This window comes from Equus przewalskii, chromosome 5, assembly GCF_037783145.1.
Source record: "Equus przewalskii isolate Varuska chromosome 5, EquPr2, whole genome shotgun sequence".
NCBI classification, from domain to species: domain Eukaryota; kingdom Metazoa; phylum Chordata; class Mammalia; order Perissodactyla; family Equidae; genus Equus; species Equus przewalskii.
Genome location: NC_091835.1, coordinates 44296272 through 44320695, shown reverse-complemented (window position 1 = coordinate 44320695; position 24424 = coordinate 44296272). Strand labels below are relative to the sequence as shown.

Below are 24424 nucleotides of genomic sequence, written 5' to 3'. Positions count from 1 at the left end.
TGTGTCCTCTCTCTCTTTTTTTTTTTTTGTAGTTAGCTTGGCTAGAGGTATTGATTTTATTGATCTTTTCAAAGAACCAGCTTTTGGTTTCATTGATTTTCTCTATTGTTTTCTTTTTTTCAATTTCATTGATTTCTGTTCTAATTCTTTTTATTTCTTTTCTTCTGCTTACTCTGGATTTAATTTGCTCTTGCTTTTCTATTTTCCAAAGGTGGAAACTTAGATTACTGTTTTAGATCTTTCTTCTTTTCTAATATATGCATTCAACACTATAAATTTCCCCCTGAGTACTGCTTTTACAAATTTTGATAAGTTATATTTTCATTTTCATTTAATTCAAAATATATTTAAATTTCTTTTGAGATTTCTTCTTTGACCCATGTGTTATTAAGACCCATGTGTTATTTGACTCATGTGTGTTGCTAAATCTTCACATATTTTTGGATTTCTAATTATCTTTCTATTATTGATTTCTAGTTTAATCCCATTGTGGTCTGAGAGCAGACACTGTATGATTTCTATTCTTTTAAGTTTGTTAGGGTGTGTTTTATGACCAGAAAATGGTCTATCTTGGTGAATGTTCCATGTGAACTTGAGAAGAATGAGTATTCTGCTATTGTTGGATGAAGTAGTCTATAGATGACAATTATATCTAGTTGATAGATGGTGTTATTGAGTTCAACTATGTCCTTATTGATTTTCTATCTGCTGGACTTGTACATTTCTGATAGAGAGCTGTTGCCATTTATTTTTGATTAATAAAGATTCTTATAGGTGAAGTAGAGGTTACACTTGGAAAATTTCTTTTTTAATAATATTTTCTTCTCTTCATTTTTCAAAATTTCACACATCTAATTATATGGCATATAATAAAATAAAGCATGTTCACATTAAGTCTTAACAAAAGTGAATTTGTTAAACACAATGGATGTAAAGAACCATAATAAACAAGAAATATAAGTACCCTTTACAAGGTAAGAAGAAGCGCAAGCACTTCCTAAAGTGAGAGCAAATATAATAATCCTAGAAATTGCCTTGTTTTTTCAACAATGCTAAGTAATAATGATGGTGATAGCCAAAATGAAATTACTTGTCTATCAAGATATGCTTAGAATACTTAGATTATATTGTAAAAATAATAATATCCTAAACTACAGTATACATTTTCTGGATTTATCCACAGATACATATTGCACTATGTGGCTTTAAGACTACTTCCAAAGCTATACACAACACTCCCTAAATGATATTCATACATGAGTTTGGGGGATTGGAGTAGAGAGGGATGTTTGAAGAATACGTTTGACTCTTTGTAGTTTAGATATAGCTCTTAGTCTTCAGATTACATTCAGCTATGATAATTTCTTCACATTTTCTGTATCTAGCTTTTACACCCAGCTGTAGATTATCTGTTTCTCATGTTCTGCTACTTCAGTCCACATTTGGGGGACTTCATTCACTCCATGTATTCATTCTGTCCTACATCATTTTCGTCCTGCATACCAATGTTAACAAGTGAGACTTTCAAAACGAAAATCTTGTAAATGGTGGTACTACCAACAGGTACATCTGACATAGATTTTCAGCAAGTGTATAAAACAGATTATAACAGTGGTTCTAAGCACTTAGAAAAGGTAATGGAGATCACTGATACCAGAATGGATTAATTTGAAAACAGATCCTGTTTAATTAGCTTAGTGCTTTCTTTTTTTAAATAGTTACTTGGACTGGCAGATTTTGGGATGCTAGAGACAGTGAATTTTCATTTCAGTGAAGCATCTAGAAAACGTTTCATGAAATCCTTGTTGTTTACAGTATGGTTGCATGAACTAAAGTGCTTGATCTCCAAAAGTGTTGGTTCATAAATGACTGTTATCTTTGAGACCATTTTTGGTGGAAGGCCGCAAGGCTCTTTTCTAAGCCTGTTTTATGTAACTGTTTTTTATTAGACTTAAGTGGAAACAAAGAAGGCACGTTCATTAAATTTACATGTTATGAGTTAAAAGTGATTACTAATAATATTTTTAAATCTTAAATTATGTCCTAAAACAAACAAGATAAAATTTAATAAGGATTAAAGGCAAAAATTAGGTTTAAACATATAGAATTATAGGAGTATAGACTATGTAAAGTGGAAAATATGGTTTAATTGTAGGCCATGTGAAATAGACTTGGATGCTTTATTCAACGCTAGGTAATATGTTTGCTAAAAGAAAAACCTAATACATGTTTGGGATGCCTTATTGTCAGCCTTTGATCAAAGGGGCTGCTGAACACCTGGTGACTTAGATCTCTGCCCACTGTATTTGGATGTTGTGTTCTTTTCTGAGTGCACAATTTAAGGAGGAAAATGAAAAGTCAAAGTGTTCAAAGCAGCATAAGGAGTGTGGTTATGAATGCTCACCACTCCATTTGAAGAACAGTGAAAGGATATGGAGATTTTGAGCAGGAGAAAAATACTAGAAGGTCTTCTGGTAGTTACATAATACTTTGGTTCAAATATTTCAAGGCTTGCAATGTCTATAACGAATGAGATCAATATTGTATGGTCTAGGAGCAGGACCAGTACTAGCGGTGTAAGTTAAGGGAAGTTGAGTTGATGTTCACAAATCAGATGATGCAGACTCAGAGTTAAGCTGACTTGGATTTTAATTCTGGCATCAGCATGGGCTTTGGCAAAGGGAACAAAACATCTGAGTTTCACTTTCCTGCTAAATAGGTATAATAAGGCGTATCTTATTTCAAGGATTAGAAAAAATATATAAAAGTTGCTTAGTTCCTGGCATAGGTAAATATCCAATAAATCGTGATTGTATATAATATCGATAAAACAAGAGACTTCCAACATTGGAAGAGGTTAAGGGGATGGTGGTGTGGTGAAAATATTGGAGAGCATTCCTGCTTAAGATAGAGGACTGGATTTAAGATCTATTCCAACTTTTAGCATAACGGTGTTAATTTCCACCTTGTTCTGAAATCTCAGTTTCCCCTGGCTGGTCTTTTTCCTTGCTTCACAAAGCAAGCGGCTCCGATCTATTTTAACCAAGTTTCTCTATAGTCTCTCGTTGACTTCTAGGAGTCAAGTGACTTTTAAGAATTCAGAATGGGTTTGGGGGCATAATTATGGCAAATAAAGCGTTTTAAGACTAAGAACATACAATGCTCACAGATGGACGGGCTTCTCATGTAGGGGCTCCGTGATCTCCTCAGGGAGGAGGCGAAAGTTATGAGGGTTGGTTAAGTTACGAGAGGTATTAAGTGAAGAAGCCTCCACTCTTTCAAACCACATGAGGCTCTTGGCAACAGCTACATGAAAAATGGGGTCCAAGGCGGGCGTGCGAAGCGGGTCTCGGCTTGCTAGCTGGAGCTAAGGACCCGCAGTTTGGAGACCCCGGGACCGAATGGAGGCCCTCGGGTGCCACCACTTTACGGCATAAGTTGAGACAAAAAAGAGGAAAGCAAAAGGGGTGAAAATAGGTGGGAGGGCCCGAGAGAGAAGACGGAGGCTGGCCGGTCCTTGGGTGCAGCAGCCTTAGTGTTGTCAGAATAGCGGCCACGAGCTGTGCACCGGTACGCGGGGCGCTGCAACTGAGCGCTCCCTCCGCCCCGGGCATCAACCCTCACCCAGGGGCGAACTCTCCGCAAGCTCGAGCCCCTTCTCGCGTCTCCCAGCTGCTAGTCGGTCCTGCTAGGACACTTCTGGAAACCTGTCGTTGGCTGGGAACCTTGGTCCGACTTTGATCGCAGCCGGGATAACAGGGAGCGCGCCCCGCCTCCTCTCCTCGGGGCCTCTCCCGCCCTGCCCACCCCGCCGGCGGGCTGGCCTCTAGCGCTGGGGTCGACCAGTTACTCCGCGCCTCGGCTGCCGGCAAGACCCGGAGAGCGGAGTCGGCTCCCGGCCGCGCGGCGCGCGCTCGCTCGCTCGCTCCTCGCAGGGGTCCTGGGCATGCGCGGCGCGCGGCTGGCGCTGGCGGGGAGCGGGCGAGCGGGCGGGCAGCTCCAGACTTCAGAGGCGGCGGCGGGCGAGGCGGGCTCGCCCGGCGCGGGGCCGGCGCTCTGCTCGCCCGGGACATCGCTGCTTTCCAGCTCCGCGCAGACGGCGGCTGGGCGCCTCGCGGACGATCGGAGGGCGCGGTCCAGGTCGGGGGCTTTTTCCTCCCGCCGCCTGCCTCGTCTGAGCTTGAGGCGCCTCCGGGGAAAGCCGCGGCCCCGAGGGCGGATCCGAGGTAAGAGCCCCTCGGCGAAAGGCGCCCGCCGGGGTCCGGCGCCTGGAACTCGCCCTCGCTTGGAAAATCCGCCTTTGTGTGCTGGGATGGAGCCGTGCCAGGCGCCGCGGCTGCTTTCATCACTTTGACTGCTTTCAACTGGTGTGGGGAGCCAGGTGTGCGAGGGCGCTGCCGCCGGAGCGCGTCCGGGCGCCGCGTCCTGGTGCTCTGCGGCCGCTGCTGACCCCCGGCCGCCCCGCGCCCTCCCCCGGACCCCGGGAGGGCTGGGCACAGAAGATCCACAGTGTCCCCGGAACATTTCCTGGTAACCTGAGCTGCCGCAGATACACCTGCGCCTATCTGGTTCGTGGGGCGGCTGCAGAACGAGTATTCTCCTCGTTTGTGTTAGACTTGGGGCTTCGCGAGCCACTCTCCCCACCCCTAAATGGGGGGCTCTTTTCAAACTGACACTTTGGGACAAAGTCCCGCCAACATATACCCCCTCGAATTGAGATAGCTCATTGTTTTTGAATAGTTGTCAATCATAATTCCTGTTGACTTTGCTTTCTTAGCTTCCTCCACTTTATTCTCACCCTTTTACCTCTGGGAAGACGGTCCTTCTGGTATCCTTGTCGGTTAACGCCTTTTGAGTGGATTTCTCCGCCTCTGTAGACGCTGCTCGCTCCTCCTGTGCTCACTGTTTTTGCTTTCCTTTCAAGGACTACCTGGATGCAGAATCTTTGCACGGATTGTTCTCTTCCTTTGCATTGTTTCTCAAATCCTTCTTTCCCCCTAATATCCCCAGAACTGCTGGAATCTTTGTGGGTAAGACGCTGTAGTATTAGGATCCGAAATTCACAGACATCTAGAGCGGTAGAGCATTAGGAATTGGAATCCTCCTTTACAAAGTATATTTCAAGGAAATGTATTACTGCTTTTCTTTAAAAGGTTTCAGTTCTTGACTCAGATACTAACGGGAGTAGCTAATATCTTAAGAGTTCAGATAAAACTTGGTTTCAGGTGCATGTGAATAGTTTGAGCTTGGCTTTGTTCTTTTTGAGAGAGAGGAGAATTAGGATTCCCGGAAGCCTTCTTTATATGTATGTACATATAACAACAAAGTAACTGTGTTGTGTATTGCTTCTAATTTATTTCCATTGGAGGGATACCATTCTTCTACAGCGGCTTGGGTTTGGAAAGTGTGCGCTAGTAATTTAGATCGTGTGGTCACTGAAATTCGAGTCAGTGTCGTCCTTTCTCACCCAGTATAGGTTTTCTATTTGGATTTGGAGGTTTCTGGACATATTGCTATAGTTCTTAAGTTGCTGGTATGGAAAATTTTTGGTCATAGGTTCACACTTTTATTTGCAATTTGAAATAAAATGCACTTCATAGACTTGCCACGAAAAGTGTAAAGTAGGATGTATCACAAATGTGATAACATTTTATAGAATGCCTTTAGTACTGAATTCATAGATTAAGACTTAAAAATTCCACAACTCATTAACTTCATAGCAGAAACAAAAGAAAAGGAAAGAGAACTTGCTTTTAATTCCGCTATGCTGAGATAAACACTGTTCACAATGTTTGGTACATACTCTTGTAATCTTTTTTCCTCCCACTTTCTAATGCCATTGAATAAGATTATATTGTAATTTTCAGCCTTTTATTAATAGTGGGGGCATACTTTAAGTTGTGTTTAGGGTGATGTCTTCTCGTTTGTTCCCTACCAAGAATCTAGTGTCTCCTTTTGAACACTTTGCTTCTTTCTAATCTAATGTAAAGATTTCATTTTGTGTTTATTTTTAGCTTTCCCTGCTTTCAATTTTGTATGTATGCTGACACTTTTGAGATATCGGTGTTTTTCTTTTTTTATGCTATGTTGTAGGCTTGCCACTCTTTGCTTTCACTGTTTTTATTTGATACATTTCAAATTCTAGTCCTCTCCATTTCTTACACTACAGTACGCACATTTTCGCCTACTACTTTTTACTCTTCTTCTCCTGACTCTCCTGTTTTCTTCATTCATCTATTTTAATTCTGCAGCAGCTCACTTGAGCCGTGGTTTGTGTAAGAGAACGTAATATGCAGAATAAAAGATGATAGTTTTTCTTAAGTTCTCTCTTTAGATGCTTGAGGTTTTCTTGGATGAATATTTTAGCACCGATTTGATTTATGTAAAATTTACGTGAGCTTTTCTGAGTTGTGTCAAACATAGTTGGTCGTTATTTGGATCACTACAAAACAATATAAGTTAATGATAGGTTGCAAACTTTCAGACATTTGCAGTGGTATGTAAGGGGAAAAAGTGGAATTTTGGTTAAAGTTCTCCAGTTATAGTACATCCCTGCTGGGAATTACTGCATGAAATTGTTTGCAGCTGTTAGTGATTGAAAATATTTTCTTAAGAAAAATTCTGTAACAGAATAGTTGCAAACATTTTAAGTTGAATATATGCAGGGGTAGTGTGAAGTTCGTCAGTGCTTCCCTACAATCTCTTCGGTGTTTTCTAGATACATTCTTAAATGGGATTTACAAAAAATATAGTTTATTTTTTACATCAGTTTTAGATTTACAGAAAAAGTGTAAAGATAGTTCGTTGACTTCTCATATACTCCCATACCCAGTTTCCCCTCTTATTAACATCTTATTTTGGTTATTTGTTACAATTAATGAAGCAGTATTGGTACATTATTATTAACTACAGTTCATACTTTATTTAGATTTCTGAAGTTTTATCTAATGTCCCTTTTTTGTTTCAGGATCCTACCATCTAGAACACCACATTACACTTAGTCGTCATGGCTTCTTAGGCTACTCTTGGCTGTGATGATTTGTCAGACTTTCCTTGTTTTTGATCACTTCACGGTTTTGAGGAGTACTGGTCAGGTATTCTGTAGAATGCTCCTCTGTTGGAATTATTCTAATGTTTTTCTCATGATCAGAGTGGGGTCTCGAGTTTTTGAGAGGAAGGTCACAGAGGTAAAGTAGGATTTTTATCACATCATATAAAGGGTACGTCCTATCAGCTTGATTTATCACTTGGTGGGGATCTTGATCACCTGGCTGAGGTAGTGCTTGTTAGGTTTCTGCACTGAAAAGTTACTCTTTTCTTTCTTTCCGTGCTATACCCTTAGAAGAGTGTCACGGTGCACAGCCCATGCTTACTGAGTGGGGACTTATGCTCCTCCTCCTTGGGGGCGGAGTATCTATATAAATTATTTGGAATTCTTTTCACGGCAGGTTTGTCTCTTCTCCCATTTATTTATTTACTCAGTCGTTTACTTGTATTGGTCTGGATTCATGGGTATACGTTTTATACTTTGAGTTATAATCCAACACTATTTTGTTGCTCAAATTGTTTCAGCTTTGGCCATTGGAAGCTCTTTCATTTGGCTCCTGTGTCCCTTTGACGTATCTCCAACAATGTGAGTTTTTAAAAAAAATCACTTCCTTACTTTCTAGCATTAAAAGATACTCCAGGCTCATCTTGTATGTTTCCATTTCCTGCCCCAGTCCTTGGATCAACCAGAAAGAATGCAGTTAGTTTTCTTTGGAAGTGGTATTAGAAGCCAAGATCTGTGTGCTAGATGTTCTTGTTGCTACTGGGGTGTCGTTGCTTCTAGGCCCTCTCATCTAACAGAGCAGGAAGTATGTGTGTGTATACAAACTCATGGGTACTTATACACTTGTACACCTGTATACACAGCTATATCTATTTCTCTATGTAACCATGTGTACCTGTATTAAGCTAAATATGAGTTCATATGGGTGTGTCTTACTCAACCTAATCCATTACCTGCTATAATCATTCTGGCCTCTTCCCCTTGCTTATCTGTAAACTCATTCCAACAGTGAGAAGGAACCTGGCTTCTGCCATCGTCCATCCCTTTACTTAGTTGTTCAGTTCCATTATATATGTATAGTAGTATTGAAGTTGTTAACCTGTACTCTCTTTACAGAGAGCGGGAAACAACTTTATCAACTAGAATACAGTGCTTATGTGCGGTTCCTTTTGTTTTTAGTCTTGCAGATTCCACTTCTTTTCCTCCTATCCTCTTTAGTGAGGTTGTTGCACACTATAATACAGTTAGATCCTTTTGTCACAATCTGCATTCCATCCTGGGATCCCCTGACCTTCTAAATGATTTTTTAAAAATTTGCATACATTAAGGTTCACTCTTTGTCCTCTGAAGTTCTATGGCCTTTGACAAATGTGTACTTTCATGTATCCATCATTACTGTATCAAAGTATACAGAATAATTTCAACACATTAGGAATCCTCTGCTTCACCTAGCACTCCTTTAACCTGGCAACCACTGATTTTTTAATTTTCTCTATAGTTTTGCCTTTTCCGGACATCATGTAATTGGAATCATGTAACCTTGTCAGAGGTGCTTCTTTCGCTTAGGATTATGCATTTAAAGTTCATTAGTGTCTTGTGTTTTTTTTAATCACTTAATAATATTGTATTGTATGATCTATCAGAGTTTGTGTATCTATTCATCAATTGGAGGATGTCTTGGTTGCTTCTAGTTTTTGGCAGCTATAAATAAAGCTGCTATAAATATTCATGGGCAAGTTTTTCTGTAGACAAGTTTTCAAATCATTTGTCTAAATACCTAGGAACGTTATTACTGGATCGTATGGTAAGGTTCTGGTTAGCTTTATAAGATAGTGCCAAACTGTTTTCCAGAATGGCTGTATCATTTTGCATTCCCACCAGCAATGAATGCAAGCTCCTGCTGCTCCTCGTCCTTGTCAGCCTTTGATATTGTCAGTGTTTATCCATTTTAATAGGTGTATAGTAATATCTCGTTTTAATTTGCCGTTCACTAATGACATTTGATGTTAAGCATCTTTTCATATGCTATTTTCCATCTGTGTATTTTCTATGGTAAGATATTTGTTCTGAACTCTTACCCATTTTTTAATAGGCTTGTCTGTTTTCTTATTGTTGAGTTTTATGAGTCTTTATATCTCTTTTGGTACAAGCGCTTTGTCACATATGTGTTTTGCCAATATTCTCTTCCAGTCTGGCTTGTCTTTTTCTTCTCTTAACAGTGCCTTCTCAGCAAATGTTTTTAATTTTAATAAAGGCCAACTTAACAATTTTATGGCTAGGCTTTTGGTATCATGTTAAAAATGCATTACTAAACTCAAGGCTTCCTAGATTTTATCTTGATTTTTTTTCCCTAGAAATTTTATAGTTTTTCATTTTACATTTGGGTCTATGATCCATTTTGAGTAATTTTTTTGAAAGGTGTGAGGTGCATGCCTAGCCTTACTTTTTTCCCTATGGACTTCCAGTTGTACCAGTACCAAGTAAATGTGATTTTTCAGTCAAGTAGATTATGAATTAGGTTTAGTATTGAAAGGAAAGTGTTTTTATTTGATTTTTTTTGCAAGTTCTGCAAAATTGCTCAAAATAAACAGTTGAGAAATGACTTGGAAACTAAAATGTAATATCCAATAGACTGTGTGCTGAGATTGGTTCCTGGACATGGTACATAATTTATTTCTCTCTTCCTCACTAACTCAGAGATTCTTCTTTGTGCAAAATGGAATTGTTAATACAGAATAATATCTGTGAGTTCTTTTAGATCTAACCATAGGAAATAATTAATAAGGTTTTATTTTTCACAAAGAGTCTGAAATAAAGGATTTTCAGGGTGTATGCTGAGAAGAGGCAGGCGATGTATGCACTATCTAGAAACTTGAGACTTCCTCACTATCTAGTGTTGAATCTTATCACATGCCATTCCTCTTGCCACACGTGGGCTTTTTCAAGCACCTTTCTTTTGGTAAACACTTTGTGTCATTGACATTGGGGGCAAGAGTATTTATGTTGTTATACTGCAGTTAGAACCAATAGAACCAATGCTCAAGAAGCCTCTGGAGAGATCTGACATGATAAAACTAGAACCTTTGGTGTGGCAGATATCCATATTCTCTCTTTTAACTCTTACAAGAGCTCTTTAAGGCAGGTGTCCTTATTTCCATGCTACAGGTAGGAGTTGGGCTCAGAAACAGAAAGTGACTTGTCCTGTGGTCCACATGAGGAGAAAGGGACAGAATTGGAATGGGAACCTTGTACTTTCTGACTCCAAAATCCATGTTCTTTACACTTGGCTATGCTGAATCTTATGAAAAAAAAATGCAAGGGTAGTGTCAAGGCATCCTTGATTTTATCCTTTCTTTCACACTGTACCCTACTTAAATGACTACTGAGCTAAGTGAGAATGGCTCAAAAGATTGTGTTTTTGAGATCCATGGAGATTCTTTTAACTTTTTTTTCTGTTGACTGATCTACATCCTACTGACCCAGAGGTATTAGGTGTTGGAACATGTTTACAAAGAATGAAGTTCCTTTAAAGAGAGGAAATTGTGGGGGATTAGGAAAAATAAAACAAGTCATGGTGACATTAGCTAGTTGTTTATCCTTTTCCCCCGCTGAATTATAAGTTTCTTGAGGGCAGAGAACTGAGTCTCAATTATTTTTCAGCACAGCTCATCACATATGATGCACACTCATTAAATGTGTTGAATGAAGTTAGCACTTCCTATCATACATTTGATAGAAGTATGTTTAGAAGGGAATGAGTTTTTCCTCACAGAGGAATTTGAGCATTATTACATTTCATTTATTCATTCATTCATATTTACTGAGCATTTGTTGAGTATCTGTTCTGTGCCAGACACTGGGAACACAAAGATGAATCTCTGACGGGATCTCTGCCTTCTGTCATTAGGGAACCCAGAGAATGGAGGCAGCCAGGTAATCATTTCAGTCGAGTGTGGAAACTAAAGGGAGCATGTGTTAAACAGACAAGCAATGGACTTTGAAATCAGAGAGACCTTATCTGCTGTAGTTTTCTTGTCTAAGAAGTGGAAATGGTAATAGTACTTACTTGACACAGTTGTTGGGGGGTAGGTTAAGTGAAACAATATGTATACAAGTATTTATATTCCCAATACATGGAAGAGAGAGACTCACTGTGGCTGAGGGAGTCAGGAAAGTCTTTACTGGGGGATGTGACATTTGACTTTTATAGGATGAAGTTTTGAGGCCAAGAATAAGAGTATGAGGTAGGACTCTAGGACATTCCAGGCAGAAAAATGAAGACATTTAACATGTGCAGAATGGATAGGTATGATGGGAGTTGGGAAATTCTGCACATTCTGATATCCAGAGCCTGCATGGTTATTAGAAAGAACTGAATAACCAGTTATGTTTCATTTTTGTAAGTAACAATAGAGCATTCATTACATTGTAGTAGGAGAGAATAAAGAATTTTATTTTTAAGAATTGTGTGAATCTCCTTTTCTAATCATATGACTTTCTAAGTATAGTCCCTTATGTAGTAGATAAATTCCTGGGTTCTCTTTCAGTCCTGTGATACTCAAATGATTTTATTAAGAAGGAGGACTTGTGTGTTTTTGGGTGAAATCAAGAGGTCCTGTCTGAAACCATTCTTATATTTAGTAGCATAGCAACATAAGAATGTAATATCCTACAAAGGTGCAATCTAGTCCTCTTTGAGCCAATCCAGAATTCTAAGAACCATGAACAGTTTCTGAATAGAACCTGAAACATAATACTTAGGAATGTGCTAAAATAATTTGTTAAGTGAATGAATCGGGCTTGATAAGAGGTCAGAGTTCTACAGTTGAAAAATTATGTGTTTAACATAAGGGGAGAAGAAAAAAGGAAAGAAAAAATAGAAATGAAGATCAATAGAAGGAAAAGAGGTTTATGTTTAAAGAAAGAGGAAAACATAATTTTAAAGTCTTTTATTGAAGGCTATTGATATGAATTTCATTTTATTTGGAAAATCTTCTATTAGCACTGTAAGAATGTTACCTCTGTATCACCATTAGAATATTATTCCTTGTTCTAGAAATACATGTATATTATTGACATATGTATTAGTTTAATGCAACAATAGAATATTTCCAGTGTCTGAAATACATTTGTGATCATTAAACACTCTTTTTTTATTCTGATTCTAATATTAATGTTTTATAATATTATAATTGTGTCTAATATTTTTCATTAGAAAATAAAATATTTAAAAAAGTGTTAAGTGGCAAGATAAATCTGTAGAGAAAAGTATGCATGAAATTTGTCACTTTTGAAAAGACATTGAATACAATTTGTTTAATTTTCTACAATAATTTTGACATTTGAAGTTAATAACTTTAGACATGAACATACGATGGTTTTCAGTATGTTGACTTTTATATTTGAAGAAAGATATACCTGTGATGATAGAGGGGGAAGATACATTGAACTTTCATATGTGGAAGCAAATGGAACATGATTTTAGCTATGTAGATTATTTTTCCCCATATAAGCATGCTTATCTTCTTATGTGTGTGTCACTAATCTCCCTTTTCTCTTTTCAGTGTGTTTTCAAAACTTTATTTTATGATCAACTGTATATTGCTATTTAAAAGTGTTACTCTCTAATCTAGAAATATTGATTTAGAAACCATATCTTTAGGTCAAATTGTCTTTATTATTTTAGTGTGCTTATCTACATTATCAGAACTTCTGATGTAAAGTCTGTTTATTTTGAATACCACACACTAGAGTTATATTTTTTTTACATCTCAGGATCCTTTTAGTCAAGAGAGAACGTTGATTTTGTTAGTAGTTCTTTATTTAGCTTTTTTGTGGGACCTTGTGAGATTCTGAATAATTTAAAAGTAATGGAATTCTTTCTGTGATAAACATCTAGTCATTGGGCCAAATCTTGTAGCATTATTCACGTGATACTCATGCATGTAAAGGTGTGGAATTAATATGTATGCCTGAAGAATGTTTATCAAAGAGGGTGTTTTTATTATTGAGGAAAATAGCCCTCTAAAGATTTTAATGTGCATGAATTCACAGATTTCCTTGAAGTCTTATCTCTTCCGTTTTTAAATGAATAATGTGTGATACTCAAGCCTGAACAAAATGTATAAAGAATAATATAAAATAGTTATAACTTCATTTAAATTTAGGAATAATCAGTTGTATATTTTTTGTCTATTAGTATATTGGCTATCTCTGTAGAATTACAGAGTAAATTGTTTAAAATATCATCTTTTCTTTTTATGTTGTTTTAATTTTTGATGTTTCTTATCCAAAGTATTGAAACAAAAAGTTTTAGCACCTTTTACTGTAACATCCATGCCCTTTGCCGTATTTCACAGTTTTCTACTTTAAGACTTGCTACTTGCCGTGGTCTCATGAAGAAAACAGCCTTACAAAAATGTTGAAGCAGGTAAATGACCATGTGGGTTTTCCCTCGACACCCCTTCTCCATCCTGCTTCCCTCCTCCCATCTTTATGCCATCTTCTAGCCCCAGTGTCTGACGGCTTGTTTCAGTCCTCAGATGACTTTAGTTGAAAAATGTATCTTTCATAACTTTGCTATCTTTCCAGTTACTGTTCTGACTCTTTCTCACTGCCTGGTGAGATCTCAGTCACGGAGAGTGAAATCTGAATAAAAGAGACATTCATGGTGGTCATGATGGTGAAGGTTAAGTTTAGGCTGCCAGAGAGTTTGAAACAAGGGAGTGATTGAAACCCTCATCACCTTCATCTACTTTGGGTCGTAAGTAAATCATTTTGGAAGTAGTGAAGTCTCATTATGAAGATAATGAAATCTCGTCCAGAGTAAATACATTAACAGTGACTAGCTTTAACTGGAATGCATTTTAACACCATTCAGCTTTTGTACTAACTAGAAAAGATCCACCATGGTTTTCTTTGTATATTAGAATATATATTACGGACTATTTTTTACATTTTGTTAGCCACTTAACACTGTAGGGAATTTTAGAATTTGAATTCAAATATATGTCAAGTGAAGTCATATAGTGTAAAAAATAATTTTATATAGAATACTCTATGGTCTTCTAGAGGGTCTTCAAACAGGAATAAAAGTCTCTTCATTTTACCTCCAGAGCCTCTTCCCCTTAACCTGTATCTCTTTCCCGTAGTAATTTTCATTTTCTCTCTCCGCCAGGCGGTTAATGGAATATTCGAGGTGTGATTTATTTTGTGAGCTATCGCTGTACTATAGAATGGAAGACCTGAGAATAGGGGATAATTTAACCCAGTGGCTACCAATTATGTTTTGTGTTATATTTGTGGTTTTCAGAGGCATTTATATGATCCACCTGAAAGATTCCAAACTAATGGATAAAGTGGTAAAATGATTGGGAAAACGAGTGGTAGTGCAATCTGATAGAAATAGTTTGGCAGTAACAAAAGTAGGAACGCTAAAATTTCTCAAGAAACTGTAAACCATTTTTATCACCACTGTGCTTGCTATTTATGAGCTACATATGGGAAACTTTGATTATGTATACTGTAAAGAACAATGCATTATTTGATAGAAGTGTATATTAAATATTTATTTGATAAATAAGCACAAAACAAAAGGCTTTGGATTCCGAACATGGAAATTCCTATTCTTGCGAGATTTAACAGCCAGATCTTTCTAGCTAACATTGACTTTATTAGGCTAATGTGGATATGAATTGGACTTTTTAGATATTAGGTATAAGCAATGCTTGCTGTCCGTGGAGGCTGGTGTACTTCCATGTTCCTGAGAGAGCAGATGTGAATTTGGGGGGAAGCTTTTCAGATGAGGTAGCTGGTCCAAGCCTGCTGGGTTTTTCTCTCTTCCAAAGGAGTATAGGAGTCTGTAGATTTTTGCAAGGGGTTGATTTGAGAATATGGCTTGATTTTTAAGGCAAAAGCAACTAATTCAGCTAAGAATGTATGTTTTTTTTCCTGAAAGAACTTGTGAAAGCTTATAGCTGTGGTCATTTCAGCTTCTTATCCCCCCTCTCTAATTACTAAGTTTTTGTTACTGCTGTCAACTATAGCAATCACTGGGAAGGATAATACTGGGGTAAAATTTCTTTTAAAAGAAAAATTGTAGAAGAGGACTAGGTAGACAATTGAATATTATATTGAATATCATAAAGTCCATATTGAACCGTCATTTGTATGTGAGGGTGAGTTTTGTTTGTTGAAGTGGTGACAGGTCTTGTTTGATGCATTTCAGCTTCCTCCAGTGATCCTTGTGATGTGTGTGTGTGAGAGAGTTATGCAAGATTAGGGATTTGGCTAAACCATTAGCAGGCCCATTGGCTTAATTCAACCCAATCTAATTTCTTGATCTAACAGCCCTGGATGTGCACAGCTTTATTTAATAGAAAATAATTTTGTTTCATTTAGTGAAATTTATCTGTCAATAAAAAAATATTAAATAAATGCCTGGTAAGTTCTAGCCTTATTACTAAAAATGAAGATACTGTGATTAACAAGGCAGACAAGGTTGCTATCCTTACTGAGTGCACAATGTCAGAAACCTAGATTAAAAGAAACATGAGATTCTAGATAAATGGTCAAAATGTAGAAAATAAAGAATAACCCTTCTGGCCTCACTCTTCCTTTGTTCCTCCTTCCTTTCCTCCCTCTTTTGTTCCTTCTCTTCAATTTCTAAGGGAGTGAAGATATTCACATTTTGTATTATATTTTTCTATGTGTACTACTATTATGGATTTATAAAATAAGTCCATTTCCAAATTATATATGATTTTATAATAATTCCACAAGGAATATTTGTTATTTATGAGCATCTTTGGGAAAAATAATAATATACCAGTACTCCCTTTGAAAGATTTTCAACTATTAAGGTCAATTTAAGATCAGATCAGACGAATACGGTTTGTGTTATTTTTATAGACACTTTATTTTTTTGTTGGAATGAAGAAGCCATTATTCATAAAATGAAGTCATGCTGAAGACTTCAGGCTGGTTGTAAAGTGTTAATCTTTAGAGATGGGGAAATATCTCTTATCCTGGATTTGGAATATGGGTGACTTTAGGACTGCCATATGAAGCAACATTGCCTTTGCGTTTTACTTCCAAGAAAGAAAAACGTGGACTCCTCCTCCTTTAGGGGAACCAAGCGCTTTCTAACACACCTCTCAAATTGCACACCACTGAAATGACCCCACAATGTGTTTGGCTCATGTGTTTCTAGTTAGCTGCTATGATTGAAAGATTCATAACGATCTATTTCAAAAAACTTCTTTATTTGCATTGCAAAGAGCTTGTTTGGTAACAGGATCAAGAATTATCTTTAAATCGTAAGTCAGCATGTATGGGTTGGGCCATGATTGGCACTGAACTTTAAAACAAAAAATTCTGTGCACAAAGAAGCTTCTGAATAAATGTTTATCAAGCCGTTGATTCCTATGTTGACTGGAGAAGGATAAGAGTGTCCGAGTTTTCCCACATTCTTAGTCATCTGGGCCAAATATTTTTGTAGCTATTATAGAAAGCCCTGCTAAATCTTCCCTTATCTTGCCTGTTAGGCAGTGTTTAGCAGGATCACAGGGAGGAGGAAGTCATACAAACTTGCCAGACAGATGATTGGAGTCCCCGTGGCAACCTTGTGACCTAATTTTCCAGGCTGTGTCTACCTAACTGGAGAGTTATAGCTGTATGCTGTTAGCTTCAATCACACTAGGCTTGTATACAAACTGGGGAGCTGGGGAGAGGAGGAGGGAATGGTAGATATATAAATCCATTTCTGCAGTTTTGCCAAATCCATTACATAGAAGCACTTTTGTTCAAAAAGAAAACTTAATTCATTATTTACTCATTTTGGCTATTTCTTCGTATATGTGTATGAAACAAATCATTACTAGAGGTTCTTATTTTTTTAAAAAAATTGATGGCATACTAAAAGTTATTTTTGAAGATTTTTTTTTAAAGGTAGTATGTAAATGTATTGGTAAGAGACAGTGGAATTATTTGCATGCTTTTTTTCTGCAGTAAATTAGTTTGTGCATTTCTGATAGCCGTTTTGCAACCATTCCAATAAGATGAGGCTGTTTTTCTCTCATTAAGCAAATATTTATGAATACGTGTAGTTGATTATATTTATTAAAGTCACATAAGATTTCCAGCCTTTGTTATAAATTTTATAAATTGTTACTGCAGAAATGAGAATTTTAGTTACTAATATGAATCAGCTTTGGTTATACACTGACTTCTTATTGCTGTCTTGCCTCTGTATATGCTAGCTAGACGTATTGACATGGAAAGAACGTCTTTCTTCTTCTCATGGTATCTGTATAGTTCATGTCATATGCTATGTTGAAATGTGTTGTACCGAGATTATTTGCTGGAATGATAAAACTGATACAGACTTAAGTCAGCTAGACTTAACTTAAATCACACTATTTTTAAAAAATAAGTATTCATACTTAGAATACTTATTTGTTTCTACCACATCATATCTCTCTTCCCACTCCCACCTTTTCTTATTTCTCTCCAGCAGCTCTTGAGGTGGCTTGTAAACTCAGTTCTAAAATATTCTGTGCATCTGTCTTTAACAGGTAATTGGTCCCATGCATAGCTTTAATACCAGACTGAATCAAGATGCCTCATTCATTTTCCTTCTTCCTCTGAGGATGACTGAAGTGCTTTGGCCTCATGATTGCCTGCTAATTTTTGACTTGACTTAACCAAAATGAAGTCAGATAATCAATAATAATCAAAATTAATAAGATTGGAATATAATTTTAATAATTTAGGCCTCTGTCTCTTATAAAATGTATTATGGAGTCTAAACGTAGTCTCCTCTCTCTTATACGTATGTGTCTATGTCAGAGTGTTTATGTAGTAAGCTCTTGACGTTCAAGTGCCTCTTGATGTGGTATTACGTATGTACCTGTAAGCTCCTAGAGGACTTGGATGGTGTTGTTTTCACTAGTGAATTTTTATCACTTGGAGTTTCTAGTTAGGAAGAAGGACGTGGCTACTCCTTTCTGAAAAATTGGCCTTGAAAACCCTATGAATAGCATTGTCTGATAGAGTTCCAGAAGATGAGAGGATGTCACAAAAAGACTGGGCAGCGTTCAACTCTGCTGTACATAGGGTCCTAGGTGTTGGAATCTGCTTGATGGCACTAACAAGAGTTTCTAGTATTTTGTAGATTGGCTGTTTGCTGAATTAATGTATGTTTGTTTGTAATGATCACTGTTTTTTTTTTTTGGAGGAAGACTGGCCCTGAGCTAACATCCGTGCCCATCTTCCTCTGCTTTATATGTGGGATGGCTACCACAACATGGCTTGCCAAGCGGTGCCATGTCTGCACCCGTGATCCGAACTGGCAAACCCCGGGCTGCTGAAGGGGAATGTGTGAACTTAACCACTGTGCCACCGCTCAGCCCCTGATCACTGTTTTTTTTTTTTTTTTTAAGAATGTTCCCTTGCTTTGGCTCCCATGATGCTATTCTTTACTGGCTTCCATCCTGCCTTTCCTTTGTTATTCATCTGCACTTAGGTGTTAATTCAGAAGCTCTGCTCCTTGGAGTTTAGTAGTATCTGAAAGTTGTTCCAGAGTGATAATCTTCTCAAGGAACTTCTAGCACCATCTGTTGGTGCAGGGAGAGCCACTGCTTTCTTTTTTGGCCTCAGTTCATGGTTTTGTTTATAATCGGAACGCTCACAAGTTGAGAAGTTTCTGAATTTTCCAGAATTCTTTTCTCAGTCCTTATCTCATTTCATGTTTCATTATCTCCCAAGGTGACTTCAGTCACTCATATTGTTTCAATTAGAACATTGATGCTCAATTCTTTATCTCTAGCTGATGCTGTTCTTCCGAGCTCTAACCCTTTACTTCTGAGTGGACCTGAATCTTGCACAGGCCCCTGAGACTGCACATGTCCCCGAATATATTTGTTGCCTTTTTCCCCCCCGCCCCCCCCCGCCCCCCCCTTTTCTTTTGCTATTCCTCTGGACCCACTGTTACCCGAATGATAACACCAGGGATCTGTGAATCTTTCTGGACCCTTTTCTCTCCCTTACCCACTGCTCTGTCCCATCTTTTGTGATCAGTCACCAAATCCTGTTGATTCTTATTACAAAATGGTGACAGAGCACTCCCCTCTTCCCTGTCCTCACTGCTAGTCACGTTACTACTTTGCTTAAAGTTCTTCAGTGGTTCCTCCTATGTTCATTATAAAGTCCAGTTCTTCCTTCTAGTGGCACACAGCAAAGGCTCTCGTGACACAGCCCCTGCTGTGTCATTTCAGTCCTCGTTCTTTGACTCTTGTACCCCACAAATGCCATAATAATTGCAATTCCCTGAATGTACTTAGCTTTACTCTTCCATGACTTTGCACATGCTGTTCCCTCTGCCTGGAGTTTCCTCTCTGTCAGCCTCATCATCTTATCTATATTATTTTACGTTTGGCTTAAAGATCACTTTCCCAGAAAAAAAATAGTCCCTTCTTTGTGTGTAAGTGGTGCCTGGTACGTTATACTTACTTAAAACTAGTAATTATATTGCATTATCTGGTTTTTTAAATTGTTTTACTCTCTAACCAGTCTGATCACTTTCTTTTTGTTTTTTTTTTTTTTTAAAGATTGGCACCTGAGCTAACAACTGTTGCCAATGTTTTTTTTCCCCCCTGCTTTTTTTCCTACCCACCCCCAGTACACAGTTGTATATTCTGGTTGTGAGTCCTTCTAGTTGTGATGTGTGGGACACCACCTCACTGTGGCCTGATGAGTGGTGCCATGTCCGAGCCCAGGATCCGAACTGGTGAAACCCTGGGCTGCCAAAGCAGAGTGCATGAACTTAACCACTCAGCCACGGGGCTGGCCCCCTGATCACTTTCAAGTAGAGAATGTGTCTGAATAATCTTTGTCTTTCTTGTGCCTTAGCACAATGCTGGGTGCACAGTATGTACTCAGTTTTTGTTTTTGTACATATTCAATGAATACATGCTTAAAATGCTTTTTGGTGTTCTTGAGATTCAATTCCCTGCTCTACATATAAACAAAGTATAATAGAAAAACTGAGCAGGATTCATTTATTTGCTATTTGACCATTTTACCTACTCTACTTCCTAGAGCCATCTGGAGGCGGAATTCTAAGGTAGACACAGTTTGTCTACAGTATCATTCTATTTCCTTGTCTCTTGTCATTCTTCCATATTTTGTACCATAGATGCCTCAAGGTTGTCCTCCAGCTGCCTGAGACATGTCATGGGCTCATGGGTGGGCTTCCTGATAGCGTTGGTAAAGCTATTAGTAGGATCCAAGTCCCTTTGGTACATTCCGTTCTGAGCCCTGGCTGCTGTTTTCACAGTGCTCACTGCTGTGTCGCATTCCCCCCCACTCCCCCAGCTGTCATGCAATTCCTGTCTCAGTATTCTGGATGGGGTGAGAAAGAAGCGGGTCTTTTTGGCAGGATCCCGCACACTGGGGAAGCTGGGCACTCACACACTCTCACTTTCCCCTGTGGGAGAAATCATGGGCCGAGAAGGTCTCTGTTGCCACTGAGCTGTGCCACCTTGGGGAAGGGATGACGCAGGTATTGGAAACCTCTTTGTTGTATGCAGTCTTGGATATTTTTTGCTCCAGTAGTGTGCTGAGACCTCTTCGCTGGACTCCCAGACTTCCACGAGGGCCTACTGTCCATGGGTGATTGTTAGAATCAGTGTTTTTTTTGAGGGAGGAATGATAGAAAACTCTTCTCTCGCCATGATGATCATGTCACTCGTCTGCAGCCCAAGTGGGTACTCACCACCGATGCTGCTCAGGTTATGGCCCGTAATCATTTCTATGTGGTTATTTTATGGTTAAACATTTTTAATATCAAGTAGCATAATGTGTTACAGTACTCTTAAAGTGTATTGGAGTGTGAAACATAATTTTTCCCCTTCATTAAATGGACTTAGTCTGTAATGATTTGGGTTCTTTTGCCTTGCATAGCTGCTATAAAAAATATATACTATATGATTTGTGTATATATTTATTTTTCTCTTTGTTTCTTCCCAACCTGTTAGCTGTCCCTTCACATTATTGTTTATATACCTCTCAGAACCTCATTATCACCTCTTGTTTTCTTTCTTCCTCTTTACTCTGGGATTGGAAAAAAAACTAAGCAAGTTTATTCTAAAATCTTAATACAGAGATTTTGAATAAAGACTTAAGTATTGTACCTGTGACTTGAGTAGCTGGACTATCATTTATATCGTTTTAATAATTTTTTTATGCCTCCCTCACTCCATGATTTAGTCCTAGCCATGGAGGGCCACCTTATTACCATCTGTATCCCCAGTGCCTAGCACTGTATCTACTTAAAAAAAAATAGCTGATAAATATTTTTGAATAAATGGATTTTCAACTTCCTAAGTTCAAGAGAGCATTAGGCATATAATAGTGCAGTCATATGAAGGCTTAGGATGCTTAGATTTTAGGTCTAACTCTGCATGAACTAGTTGTGTTACTTAGGACAGATCATTTATTCTGTCCTGGTTTTACTTGGTTCAAATCCAATGTTTCCTTATTGTTTTTCTTTCTGGATGACCTATCCATTGTTGAAAGTAGGGTATTGAAGTTCCCTACAGCTGGCCCACAGGCACCCCCAATGCTCCATGTGCTTCCTCCACACACAAACCATCCCCATTCCATACTGTGACCAGCTCCCTGTTTATGCCCCTGAAGCAGCAAGAGTGAACCTTTCCAGATGGCTAGTGAGCACATGCAGAAAGCTAGCCTGACTCTGTGGAATTGGGAGAAACCACAGAAACTTGAGCCTTCAGTACTTCCCTAGGGGAAGCAAAGAGAAGGCTATCAGCACTTGACCTGGCTTTGCAGGATCCACAGAAGGCATACTATCTTAGGAATTACCCCACAAAAGGGAACAAGAATTGTGGAGCAGCTATACCCATAGAAAAGATCTGAGAAAGCCTTAGAGTCCCTAACAGGGCTGAAGGAAGATATTCTCTCCTGAAACTAGTCAGTAAAGACTGGAAGAGAAGATTCCTTCTTCAAATGCAAAGACAGCAACAAAAGACTTCAAGGAACATGAAAAATCAAGGAAACATGAGACTGCCAAAACAAAACAATTATTTTCCAGTAACCAACCCTCCACCAATGGAAATCTGTGATTTTCCTGATAAAGAATTCAAAATAGTTATTTTAAGGCAACTCAGGGACCTACAAGAAAACACACAGAAAGACAGTGTAATGAAATCAGGAAACAATGAATGAAATGAGAAGTTTAGCAGAGAGTTAGAAATCATAAAAAAAAAACCAAATAGAAATTCTGGAGCTGAAGAATGAGTAAACAATGAATGAAATGAAAGAATGCAGTAGAGAGCATCAAACTCAGACTGGATCAAGCAGAAGAAAGAATCTGTGAAATAGAAGACAGATTATTTCAAATTACCCAGTCAGAGGAGAACAAAGAAAGAATGAAGATGTGAACTATACGATACCATTTAGAGAAATAATCTACACATTATTGAAGTCCCAGAGGGAGAAGAGAGGGAGAAAGGAGCATAAAGCTTATTTAAATAAATAATGGCTGAGAACTTACCAAATATGGGGAGAGAATTGGACATCTAAGTTCACGAAGCTCATAATTCCCCTCAAATTTCAACCTAAAATGATTTACTCCAAGACACATTATAATAAAACTGTCTAAAATCAAAGACAAAGAGAATTTTAAGAGCAGCAAGAGAAAAAAAAAGTCCTTACATGCAAGGAAAGCTCCATAAAGCTTTCAGCAGATTTCGCAGCAGAAACCTTGAAGGCCAGGAGAGAGTGGGATGATGTATTCAAAGTACTGAAAGGAAAAAACTGCCAACCAAGAGTACTTTACCTGGTAAAGTTGTTCTTCAGAAATGAAGGCGAGAGAAAGATTTTTCCAAACAAAGCCTGGGGAATTCATCATCACTACACTTGCCTGATGAGAAAGACTGAAAATTGTTCTTCAAGCTGAAATGAAAAGACACTAATTAGGAACAGGGAACAGGAAAATATAAAATACACTGGTGAAGGTCAGTATATAAGCATGTTTAGAATAGTCTAATACTGTTATATAGTGGTGTGTTATCAGTTAACCCTAGTATACAGGTTAAAGGACAAAAGTATTAAAAATAACTATAGCTCCAATAATTTGTTAATGGATACACAATATAAAAAGTTAATTTTGACATGAAAAACATAAAATATGTATGTGGAGGAGTAAAAGGGTAGAGTATTTGCATGTGACCAAAGTTTAAGATGTTACCAGCTTAAAATATACTGTGGTATCTATAAGATGTTTTTTGTAAGCCTCATGGTAACCACAAGCAAAAGTCTACAGTGGCTACACAAAAGATAAAGAGAAGGGAATCAAAACATACTATTACTGAAAATCATCAGTTCACAAAGGAAGACAACAAGAGAGTAAAAGAGGAACAAGGTAACTACTAAGCAGCAAGAAAACAATAAGAATGGCGTTAGTAAGTTCCTTCCTATCAATAACTCCTTTAAATGTAAATAGATTAAATTCTCCAATCAAAAGACAATGAATGGCTGAGTGAATTAAAAAAAACAATATGCTGCCTATTAGACATTCACTTCAGCTTTAAGGACACACATAGACTCAAAGTGGAGGGTTGGAAAAAGATATTCTATACAAAAGGAAACCAAAAGAGAGTAGAGGTAGCTATAATTAGACAAAATAAAGTAAAAAACTGGAACAAGAGACAAAGAAGGTCATTATATAATGATAAAGGGGCCAATCCATCAATAGGGTATAAAAATACCAAACATTGGAGTAATAAATATGTTAAGCAAATACTAACAGATCTGTAGGGAGAAATAGAAAACCTTACAGTAATAGTAGGAGACTTCGGTACCCCACTTTCAACAATGGATAGATCATCCAGACAAAAAGGCAGTAAGGAAACATTGGACATGAACCATATTTTAGACCAAATGCAGCTAACAGACGTAAAGAAATAACATTCTATCCAACAGCAGCAGAATACACATTCTTCCCAAGTGCACATAGAATATTCTCCAGGATAGGTTATATGATACGTCATGAAACATATAACTTTAAGAAGAGTATAATCATACCAAGTATCTTTTCTAACCACAATGGTATGAAACTAGAAATCAATAATAGAAGGAAACCTGGAAAGTTCACAAATATGTGGAAATTAAACAACACATGCCTAAGTAACCCATGGGTCAAAGAAGAAATCAACAGGGAAATTAAATATTTTGAGACAAAATAAAATGGAAACATGACATACCGAAACTTATGGGCTGCAGCAAAAGCAGTTCTAAGAGTGAAGTTTATAGTGATAAACATCTACATTCAGAAAAAAGAAAGATCTCAAA

The 24424-nt window shown here is 37.9% G+C and overlaps 1 protein-coding gene across 13 annotated transcripts in view; it reads left to right on the top strand.

Moving 5' to 3' along the window:
• The first annotated feature begins 3534 nt into the window (after positions 1 to 3534).
• Positions 3535 to 24424, top strand: part of EPS8 (EGFR pathway substrate 8, signaling adaptor) — a 171371-nt gene continuing 150481 nt past the window's right edge. For 2 of the 13 annotated variants that reach the window (XM_070619190.1, XM_070619203.1), the window contains exon 1: positions 3849 to 4226. The gene's annotated coding sequence lies outside the window, so the exon portion shown is untranslated. Of the gene's footprint in view, positions 7634 to 24424 lie in introns of all 13 variants that reach the window. The other 11 variants (XM_070619197.1, XM_070619204.1, XM_070619207.1 and 8 more) reach the window with 11 other exon arrangements.